Consider the following 12,500-nt stretch of genomic DNA (forward strand, 5'->3'; position numbering starts at 1 on the left):
AAATCATTTTTATTTACTTTTTTGTTGTTGTTAAAATCCGAATTTTCGCCAAATAACGTGATTATATAAAAGAGAGGATAGTCTGATGTAGTTTTCTTTTCTTTTTCTTCCTAATGTTATTATAAAGAGGTCGAGCCTCTCGAAAAGGAAAAAGGCTCCTTGTATCGGCGCTTTTTGAAATCCTTATTTGCAATCCCTTGGTTTAAGCGCAATATTTAAGAAATAAAAAGTTACACATTTACGAAAATATATTTTATAAAATTAAATGAGTATATTTGAAATTAAAATTTATAAATTTAAATAGGAACACATGAAAAGGTTAAGACATGATAAAATCATTTTTATTTTCTTTTTAATGTTGTTATTTTCAAATTTTCACAATAAACACGGCTGTATCAAGGAGAAGATAGTCCGATGCAGTTTTCTTTTCTTTTTTTCATACTGTTATTATTAAGAGGGCAAGTCTCCCGAGGAGAAAACAAACACCTTTTATCCGTGCTTTTTGAAAACCCGTGTGTGTAATCACTCGGTTTAAGAGCGAAATTTAAGAAATTTTTTGTTGTTAATAATATTTCAATCCTTTTAAAAATACGTTTAAATTTGTATTAAATAAATGTAGTGATGAACTGAAAATAAGGTTATGAATTTATTTTTGTGAGAGAACTATTACAAGCCATCAAGTTGGTTGACAATTTACAAACATACTTATTGCGCTTTATTTCGGCAAAGTTATCAATAACTATCAGCATTCACTCTAAGGACAAGTTCCTCAGGAGAGGATTGCCAAGTCTGTAAGCTCATATTTGATCGAAGGTAGTTTTTCATAAGCTTTAGTTCCGAGAAATAGTGCCCACAGCTGGCAACGCTAATAGCTCGGGTAAGGAAAATGCGCAGCAAAATCACAATATAAGGGACGGACTCCCCGTAATGGTATCTCTGTATAATTTCTAAAGTTCAAGAGGTGCATTGATTTTGTCTTTTCCTGAAGCTTTCGACAAAGAATATATCTTTGTCAGCTTCACCAAGCTAACAATCATTAGTATGTTCAAGCAGGTTTGACTGTTAAAGAAAAACGTATTTACTTGCAACATTGTGAACTTGTTGAAATCTGCAAGATATTTCTTCAGTCAAACTGTGTATTACAGACAGCATTTCCCGTCTCAACTCAGTATCAAACGCTAGTGCTGCATCAGTCAATCGTTCAAATGTTTCTATTTTCTATTTCCATCCCAACAAAATGCTGCCCCCTTGGTATGTGCCGCTCGTGAAATAGGGACACATTTTTCCGATTCCGGTACTTCAAAAAGTCCCGACTTTTACACACTTTTCGGTATAAAATTTAAGATATTTTGTTAGCTTATATTAATTTTTTAGGTTATATTTATTTTAATCTTTTTCTACTTTCTATTTTAACCTCTCAGAATGCCACCCCTGTTAAGTGCCGCTCGAAAAATAGTGGCATATTATTCCGATTCCAGTACCTCCAAATGTTTCGATTTTCTTAGAAACTTTTCGGGATAAAATTTCAATTTTTTTTAGCTTCTTTTAATTTTGATTTATTTATTTATTTTTACTTATTTCTATTTTCTATTGTTAACCTCTTAAAATGCAGCCACCTAACATAGGCCGCTCGTAAAATAGGGGCACAGTTATTCTGATTCCGATGCTTCCAAAAGTTCCGAATTTTTACAACCTCTTTAGTATACAATTTCAAAGTTTTGTTAGCTTTTATTTATTTTTTCTATTTTCTACTTTTAACCTCTAAAAATGCCGCCCCTGAGATGGGCCGCTCGTATAATAGGAATACATTGTCGTGATTTCAATACCTCCCAAATTTCTGATTGTTTAGAAGATAATTTCGGTAAAAAAAAAAAATCCGAATTTTTGTTAGTTGACAATAGAAAATAGAATAAATAAATAAAATATTTTTTCTGTTTGCTCTTTCCAACCTCTAAAAATTCCGCCCATGACGTGTGCCGCTCATAAAATAGGGACACATTTTTCTGATTGCGATATCTCAAAGTCCCGATATTTTACAAACTTTTCGGCATAAAATTTCAGACTTTTTGTTAGCTTTCATTTATTTTATTAATTTTTTACCTTCTTAAAATTCTACCTCCTAGCAGGTTCAGCTTATTTAACTCGATTTTATTACTAAAAAAGGGAATTCCTATATCCAGCTTACCAAAAATGATGGCGAAGCAGGTTACCTGCCCCCTATTATTTTTGTTTTTAATTTCCAGCTTTAAATCATGAACATCAAAACGGGTGTTCCTGTCACGATATATATATATATATATATACATATATATATATATATATATATATATGTATATATGTATGTATGTACGTATATATATATGTATATATATATGTATGTGTGTATGTATATATGGAAAAACATACACACGTGCATATATACATGTTTATATAAACATATATATGAATACACACATATCCATATGATATATTTATATAAATGCATATATGATGATTGCAACGTCTAATCAGACGAGTGCCACTTCCTAAGACACTTAAAGTCCATGAGTCCAAAAATGTCTTCCATCGCCACAGGACTATTTTTATAGACATATGCCTGAGAGAGTATCTATACAGAAATGATGTTACAGAGTCTTAGCTTTGTATTACAGCTTAGTCTCTCTCTCTCTCTCTGTTCAAAATGTTGAGATCCAGTAACAAGCAAGAACAAGATAGCCAGCAACAAGTAAAACTGCATACCAGCTTAATGCGGGTACTGGTCTTCCGCTTTATATATATTTTTTTTAAATCAGAGATTTGCTACTCCCAGAAATGTTGCCTTCACTACGGCTTAAGGTAGCCCTCTCCACCCCAACACATGCATACATACACACAAACACACACGGTGCTAGTTGGCCGTTGACCCCGAAAAAAGGTTCATTCGCCCTTTGAAAGATCTTATTTTTAATCCTTCAGGGAGACTAGCCGCCCTCCTCACCAAACAAATCTGGTTGGGGAACCAGTTTAGTCGCCGGTGACCCGACCATGAGGCAGGGAGTACTGCTTTACATGGTACCAGTGTTACATAGGGGTTATATTTGAAGGGATGACGTATGTATTATATATTGTTGTTGACTGTTCGTATTAGAGTGTTCATGTTGGTGTGCAGATATATCGCGTATATATAAAGAGAGGCAGTTCGGTATATATAAAGAGACAGAGTACATGTTAATACAGGAGAGCAAACACAATGAGGAGATTTGATATATAGATAGATAGACCGAGAGATAGTGCGTTTGACATTTATACTGTTTGGCAGTTCTGTGAATAGGAGTGTTTCTATAACATTAACACTTATATTTCTTTACCTATTTTTGAGATGATGATTTTCACAAAGTTCTACTAATATAAATTGACAATACTTTTTCTGTTGAATAACATAACACGTAGACGCAGCTACAAAAAAATGAAGTTGTTCGTTTATTCTATTTCGACCGGTCAATAGCTTTCCATCAAGGAATTCCAGTCTCTACATCCTTCTTTCTTCTTCCCTTCGCTTCCAAGGTTCGTTGTCAGCTCTGTTTCTAACTCACTGATTTCTCTCTTCTCCCTTGACTAACGGACCGACTGAGTCACTCTTTGCCAAGCTCCAACTATATTGAAACCTCATGACGTCATTGCATGACCAACCCGTGCATATCAGACACGCGGCCTGACACGCCTCACGTTTTCCAGCATGCATCGCTCTTCCCATGTTTACAAGCCGATTTCTCTAACCTTTTTTCCTGACCCACTTTACAAATAACATTTTCCATCGTTCGTTTTTAAATTCCTTATTTTAGTTTCATTTCTTTAACAGAAACAAAATACATCATTACATTCTTTTTTCAATAAACAGATATCTAACTATTTTATGTGAACTAAAAAATGGTAATTCTACATTCTATTTTCAATAATATTTCGTATTTTTTATTTTAACTTATGATCGGAATTCTCAATTCTGAATCTAGCTTCGCAATTTCGAATCCTCGGCTATCCTATCTCATATTTATTCACTTACAAGAACAGGCGACTTGTCCTTGTTACACCAGTAGCATATGACTTGACCTAACTAAATACATATATAAATACATGTATACACACACGCTCAATATATATATCATGTATATATATATATATATATATATATATGTGTGTGTGTGTGTGTGTGTGCATGCATGCAGTGTGTCCATAACCACAGTCTGCCCATTAAAAATGTATAACTATTTGTATTTGAAATACTCAGTAAGAAGGATTAGAAAGCATCAAATATTTTTTTTAAGTATTACTCATATTTAATATTTCACATGCAATCCATCATTAGCAATACAATGAGCAACGCGATTTTGCAGGTCACAGAAAATATTTTTAAATTGATTTCCAGTAACGCTTGAAAACATATTGATTATTTTTGCTTTTCTATCTTCTAGGAAACCAGGTTCCTTTGCGTACACAATTGAATTCACATGTCCCGATTAATAAAAAACCTTATTAACCAAAGGGGAAATTTACTTTTTCCGCCATGTATCAAATTGATTTTGCAAAATATTCTTTTTACTTATCTAGAAAAATATTGCTAATATTGTAATGAAAAACATAATAACAACACTAAATATAGTTACATGAAAATTAATAAAATGTTTACACGAAAATATTTTATTACCAATTAGAAACTATAAAGCGAACTTTTATAAACAGAAATTTTCTGAATAAAATGGTCGATCAACGCATAAAAACTTTAATATATTTTATGTATAATAACATAATATCGATCGCTAACAAAAACGATTACTTTTATCTTTATTACAAAAAACAATTTCATTCTGACTAGGAACTCGATGAAAAATAATGACGAACCAAATTAAACGATATACGTACTAACTGAACTAAATCAAAAGATTAAGCTTATAATATATTATACGAAATATATAACTTTCAACTTAATAACTAAAATCATAATACTGAGCCAAACTAATATAACATAATATACGAATTATCATGTTCATTCGAATAATTTCTTTTCTAACCAAACTATGAATTCATATAGTACACACATGGGCCATACAGGAAAACTCTCTAGACATCTCACATACAACCTATTAGAAAGCAGTGTATTTCAACAAGGTATTAGCGCTCACAATCAAAAACTAAAATTAACTAAATATGAAATGTATAAACAACTAACACGAAAATTAAATATCTAAATAATTGTGTACAAAGATTAGTATTACTGGAAGTAATATTAATTAAACAATACAGACAAACATTAACAAAATAGTTTTTAATATTAGTATTTACATATATATATATATATATATATATATATATATATATATATATATATAAATGTAACTCTTGGTTCGTTCGTAATTAATAGTCTAAATAACTAAATAAATGATTGCTTTGACATTTTGGTATAATATGTTTACTGTACCCATGCGTGTTTTTATATTCCCCTGTTTACTTATAACATTATACTTCATTTTTCTATAATAAATAGGTGGTTTTCTTTGTACCGATACCCCGTTTTTTTTATTTATGGACAATTATTTCTCACCGTTTGCCGTCACGTAATGAGTGTTTCCAATTTAGCGGTTTCCCCGCGAGATCTGGAGATTTCGTTTGCAATCTAGCGGGGAATTCTAGAAAATCTGGAGATATTTCGCACCCACACACCCGCAATTTTAGATTAAAAAATAAAGAAAAGCGCTTTAAAATACTTTAAAAGATAAAATAAACTCATTCATGTAAGTAAAAAAGTAGCATTTATTGCCTTTGGTAACAATTATTTATTGATTATTTGTTTTGTTTTTCACCTTTTTTTCGGCTAACCATTCTTAGATCTCGCTATAAAATCGATTTTTCCAAGTACTTTTTAGGGGAGGGGGACTTCCAACCTCCGTACTTTAGTTTACAATACGATCTAAGTAACCCCCCTCAGTCAAAATTTCTAAAAAGCAAGAAGCAACAACCAAAAAAAAAACTCATACCAAACACAGTAGAATTTAATTATCTACCAACCTAAATACTTTTAACATGTTAAAACAAAGTTTTTTGGGTTTTTTTTCTAATTTCAAAATATGTTGTTCAAAGTGGATTTTACACACTAAATAAAAAAGGTACTTGTACAGTTTAGTCAAGACAGTAAAAAATGAAAATATCGGAAAAAGGTTACATTTCACGTATCCGTTATGAAACGAAGTTCTCCGAAAAAAATGCACTCTATTTCATCCAGTAGTTTTTTTTTACAGCGAAAAAACAGCTTGTAACGATACAAAGCAAAAGGTTCGATTTTTAGGAAGAAAAGTATGAATTAAAGATGGGAAGGGAGTGTCGGCACTTTACATTGATTTATCTCCCCGTGGCATGTTGTTCAGCTTCAGCAAATTTCACAATGGCTGACTTCAACGCTCTCTCATAAGAACATGTTTTACCGCTGTAAAAAAAAAAAAACTACTCGATCAAATTAAATGAAATTTTTTTTTTTGAGATCTACGAGAATCAAACGGATACCTAAAATATAATCTTTTTTCGATATTTTCATTTTTAATGTCTTGGCTAAACTGTACAAGTGCCAAAATAATAAACAAATGTCCGCTGATAGCTTAAGGAGTAAGGAGGCTTACTTTCTAAAAAGTTGTAAACAAATGACTAGGTGTATTTGAATTTTTGACACCTCTAACACGAAACTGCGAATAAAATATAAAACACTCGTAATTTCTCTTTTCAAGGTGGGTTGTTCATTTTCTGTATGGATTATACTTCCAAAATAAACTATTAAAGTTGTATAAAAAGTAATAGAAATATTATTATTGTTTTATTTTTTTTAAAAACAGTAATGAAATAAATTGAATTTTACGAGCTCAGTATTTTCAATTTTTAAACTTTAAAAATCTATCAAAATGTTCTATTGGTTCAATTTTTAGGATATTTTAAGGGTCAATGTGAAATTTTATGCTATTCCCAATAAACCGAATATAATATTTAAGACAAAGGTTTTTTTTTAATTCAAGCCCCCCCTCCATTTTCAAGGTTTGGCCAGTTTAAAGTATTAGTTAATATGCGAAACACTTCCCTTTAGGAAAATATTAAGTATTGTATTGATAACGTTGACAATTAGGAGACAAAGAACCGTTTAAACATTCTAGATTATCTATCGAATCATTTACTGCCGAGATTGAAATATTTGGTGCAAAAATGGGATGTTTCTCTGTACTCAAGTCTTACTGTGAATCATAAAAATATTGTTACATAGTTATTACTAACTGATAACATGTCACTTTGATTAAATTTTAATCTAAAAAATGATGCTTTACTATAGTTCTATTCCTTGTACTAATATATTTCAAGCAGTTCTCCTTATTTGGCTAGAAAAACATTTTTTAATTCATGGTCTGATTGATCACTTTCTCCATAGCTACCAACATAATAGATGCATTGAGACTAAAGCTGCTTTCAGGACTGCCAGCAACCACTGTAAAAGAGTAATAAAAAATGCAAGAGAGCTATATGCCAATTCTGTTAAATCCAAGGTAGCTGATCAGCGGATTGGTTCCCATTAGTTTTGGCAAATAACAAATAGGATCCTGTACAGAAATGTGCGTTCTATCCCAACCATTATCAATGGACCAGACATCATCTCGTCAGCGTCAGACAAGGCCAAACTATTTGCTAAGAACTTTGCAGCTAATTCTACCCTATGCGATGAAGGCGATCAACTCCCCATATTTCCTCCTATAACACAGACCAAGCTAGGTAACATACAAATATCCGTGCATGAGGTCGCCAAGCTAATCAAGAACCTAGATTCCAGTAAAGCAACTGGCCCTGATGGCATTCCAATTATAGTGTTAAAACAGCTTTAACCAAAACTTGCTCCCATACTTACGAAACTGTTTAAGCGCTGCCTTAAGGAGAAGTGCTTTCCGACTCCCTGGAACACCTCATCAGTTTGTCGTGTATTTAAGAATTCAGGTGATAAGTCATCTCCCTCTCAGTACAGACAAATAAGTCTCCTATGTGTTATGAGTAAGTTGCTGGAATCCATATTAAATAGAGAAATAGTCAACCACCTCAGAAGGAATAACCTTCTTAGTCACACACAATATGGTTTCCGCTCTGCAAGATCTACCGCAGATGTGCTGACGGTTATATCCCACAGGATTAGTGAATCTCTTGACAAAGGCTTCCTTTCTACGGCAATTGCTCTTGACATATCAAAGGCCTTCGACAAGGTATGGCATAAGGGTCTACTTCACAAGATTTCCAGCTACGGTATAACTGGAAATGTTTTCTCAATCATTAAATCATTTCTCTCCGATAGGCTCATAGGAGTAGTGGTAGATGGACAAAAATCGGAAGCCTGCAATATAAATGCTGGAGTCCCTCAGGGGTCAATCCTGGGCCCAACCCTCTTCCTGATCTACATCAATGACCTCCCTAAACACATACTTAAATCATTCGTTGGCATCTATGCTGATGACACGACCATCTACGGCAACACACCAAAGGCTGTAAATGACAAAGTTCTCTCTTATTCTCTCTCCTCTGATCTCGAGCGCGTGGTTCAGTGGGGGAAGATGTGGCTGGTTACCTTTAATTCATCCAAAACCAAACTCCTATCCTTACATCATCAACGCTCTGATCCCCAGCTGGCATCAATTGTGATGGATGGCTCTCGTCTGGGTGAGGCCCCGTGTTTTGACAAGCTTCTGGGTTTGACCTTTCCTCCTGATCCGAAATGGAACACGTACATCAAGTATGTTGCCAAGGTCGCTGGAAAGATGGTGGGATCCTTCTACGGCTCCAGAAGATATCCCACTACTGATGCAATTCTCTATCTATATAAAAGCCTAGTATGTCCAAAGATGGGATACTGTTGCCATATCTCGAAAGGAGCTGCTAAAAACAGCCTACTCTTCCTTGACAGAGTACAAAATAGACTTCGTCGATTAGTGGGGGATGCCCTTTTCTCTACCCTGCAACCTCTCTCCCACAGAAGAGACGTTGCGAGCCTATCCTTGTTTTATCGTTATTTCCATGGCAGGTGCTCGTCTGAACATCAATATCTCGTCCCCCCTCGCCAATCTTTCACGACAAACACCCGTCTAGCTGAATCCACTGTGAAAAATCTCCCCCACTTTATCAGTGCCTAAATCAAAACGCGGATTCCATGAACAAAGCTTCTTTCTTAGAACTGTACGTATGTGGAACTCTGTTCCGTCTGCTTGCTTCCCACCGGACTACAACTTGGATGTCTTCAAGTCCAACGTTAACAAATTCCTAATGAACCGCCCCCTTAAGTAAACACTTCATCAAATCTCCACACTAACATAATGTACTTGCAATAACCCTTACCCCTGAGTGGATTTCGGGCCTTGATAAGTGGCGATCACTGTGTAAAAAAATCTAATATTACACTGATTATACTATTGAATGGCATTCTATTGTCAGTTTATGCGATGATGGTTTCAACATTTTTCAACTATCGTGCAATTTTCACGGTTGCCGCTAGTTGTTATTATTATTATTATTATTATTATTATTATTATTATTATAAGTGCAGTGTGATTAGTGCAGTGGCGACAGTGGCGGTCGTGCAGGGTGCGCCGGTTGCAGTTGCAGCGGACTGTGTGTTGCGGGATTTTTTTGTAATTAATAGGAAGTGACTGCTCTTAAATAAATAGTTGAAAAGTGTGTTTGAAAACAGCGACACTCATTTTTTCAATTTAGATAGAATATACCACTGTGAAGGGATGGCAGGATGATAATAGTTGAAGGGACAACATGACATATAAGCATGTAATAATGTTTTCACATGAAATGTGGTGATTTAAATCGTCCATAAACCACAAACGGGCCACATGTTTTATCTTCTTTCGAAGTATCAATATATAATCAGAATATGTTTTCCTTAGGCGACACCAGTTTAGCAATTTGAAATGTTTCACATTCTTTTAAGCGGTGGTCAGTATGATAATGGTCGGACTGAATTACGGTACTAATGTATAAATAATAAAAAATAATATTAATAATAATATTAATAATAATAATAATAATAATAATAATAATAATAATAATAATAATAATAGCAAGCAGGATCCGTGGGAATTCCACGGTAGTTAAGACCTTTGAAAACACATCGGTAAACATTCCTAATTGTTATATTAATCTCAGTCGTAAAACACTTGACGTCATCCCGGGATGTTTATCCGGCCCGCTAAGCTCGATTATTCCCCATCCATATAACAAAAGAAAGGTATAAAGCCAGGGACGATATTCTCATTAAAACAATCGTCAATCCATGTGAGGAAAATCTAAAGTATTAACATACCTACAGCCATAATTTTAGGGGCGAATGACGTCATCACCGGATGTTTACCCCCCCCCCCCTCTATTGCGTGTCCTGAATCTAGTCAAATAAAAAGGAAGGTATAAAGCCTGGGAGGATAATAGCATTAAAACAATCTTCAATCCATGTGAGGATAACCTAAGTTACTAACATGCCTACAACTATAATGAAAGGGAGGAATGACGTCATCATCGAAAGTTAACCCCCCCACACCCGCATCTCTATGTGCGTTTCCCCATCTACTCTAATAAAAAGGAAAATATAAAGCCTGGGAGAATATTATCATTAAAACAATCTAAAATCCATGTGAGGATAATCTAAAGTACTAACACACCTACAACCGTAATTTTAGAAGGGAATGGCGTCATTACCAGAAGTTACCCCCTGTTATTTTGTGCGTATCCTTTGTAGCTTCAAAACAATAGCGTCTTTTATATTATGATTTGTTCCGAAAAAACTAAGACCAGTTATAAAAAGAAATATGTTGCCGAAATTAGATTATCGGCAAATAATGTTCGTTTATCTGGTATAATAAACTATCCCATTTGTTTCTTTTACGGTATAATAATTTAAAAAAAACCGCTACTGTTTGGGTGCTAAACTGTTTAATTTAGTCACGAGTTTACTTGTTAAATATAGCAGTATTAAACTTCTATATTTTTCTTTATTGTCATAATAATAAAAAACGCAAATATTTAGGAACTAACATCTTTAATTTAGACACCAGTTAACATCCTCAATATAGCCACATTATCTATATAGCATTAATTAATGTAATGTTCAAGGTTAAAAAATGTTAAATCCGTTGTTTTTCTATGCCTTCACATTAATCTTAATTCGGTAATACGTAATGCGTTTCTGTTTATATGTAAATGAGTAGCACATGGAAAATTCGCGCAGACGAATAGTATTGTCATAACTCAAACCACGCGCGCACGTGCATTGTTTGGCTGGCTGTAGGAAAGAATAACGTTTGTGTAGCGACAAATGTACATGCGGTGTATAGTATCATAATACCGGAAACCACAAAAAATATCTTCAAATACCATGAAAAAAAGAAAATACTTTACACATACATTTTCGTATTTTGTGTACTGTTTTGTGTGTGTGTGTGTCGTTTTTGAGGAGAACTCATTATAAAGGGCGCAAATATGTAGGTGCTACACTCTAAAATATAAAAATACATATTAAATGCGATGGTTTTAAACAGCTGCTGTCTACACGTAGTGTGTTTAATGGTAAACATGTCAAGTAACTGTAATTTTGTTGATGTTTTGACGAACACGTCGTCGTAGTTGTCGTTTTGATAAAATAGTAAATACACTTCCGTATTTTGTTAATCATTCTTTGTTTTTGTTTGATTTATCGAAGAAATTGTTATATAAAGACGCAAATATTTGGGAGCTGAAATCCTCAATTTATAGATATATATGTAATGCGACGGTTTGAAGCATGATCGATATACATGTAGTGTGTTTAATGGAAAAAAAGGCTTGAGACATTGTAATTCGGTTTATGTTTTGATGAAGACACCGTTGTCGTCGTCGAAGGAGATACTTCTAGTAGATACCTTGTTTTAAATTTTGTGTATGAAAGCAAGCAAACGGGTTATTTAACGTTCGTTTAATGATTTTCTTTCCCTTGTAATTTACAATCTTACATGCCTGAAATGTTTATGGCATGCATGAACTAGACATCCGGCGCAATAATATGTCTGATAGTGACGTTATATTATAATGTTAGTAAGCGTTTGTTTATAAAGCGAAGGACTGCATCCCGAAACATGCGGATTTTCAGAGCTCAGCCTATAAGAATAGACGGCTTCTAGTGGAGCGCCTTTATTATCAATGAATCGGAAACGGGAAAGATTACGTTAGGTCTATGTACTATTAGGCAGTTACGGTAGGTGTAATCACAGAATCTGTAGAACATGATCAATTCGTCTCCGTTGACAACTGGTAGCAGTTTTAGTACTAAATATTTGAAGAGAAAAATATGGACAACTTCTTCTAAAGGTGTTGCAAGTTTGACGGTGTTGCTCGTATGATGTAATGTAGCATTTTATTATTACGACTGAATGTGCATAAAATAGTGACCGAAAACAACATAAGAGAGTGAGTATAAGCCTAAG

Source organism: Euprymna scolopes, chromosome 1, assembly GCF_053919585.1.
Source record: "Euprymna scolopes isolate OS-2025 chromosome 1, ASM5391958v1, whole genome shotgun sequence".
Taxonomy (NCBI): domain Eukaryota; kingdom Metazoa; phylum Mollusca; class Cephalopoda; order Sepiida; family Sepiolidae; genus Euprymna; species Euprymna scolopes.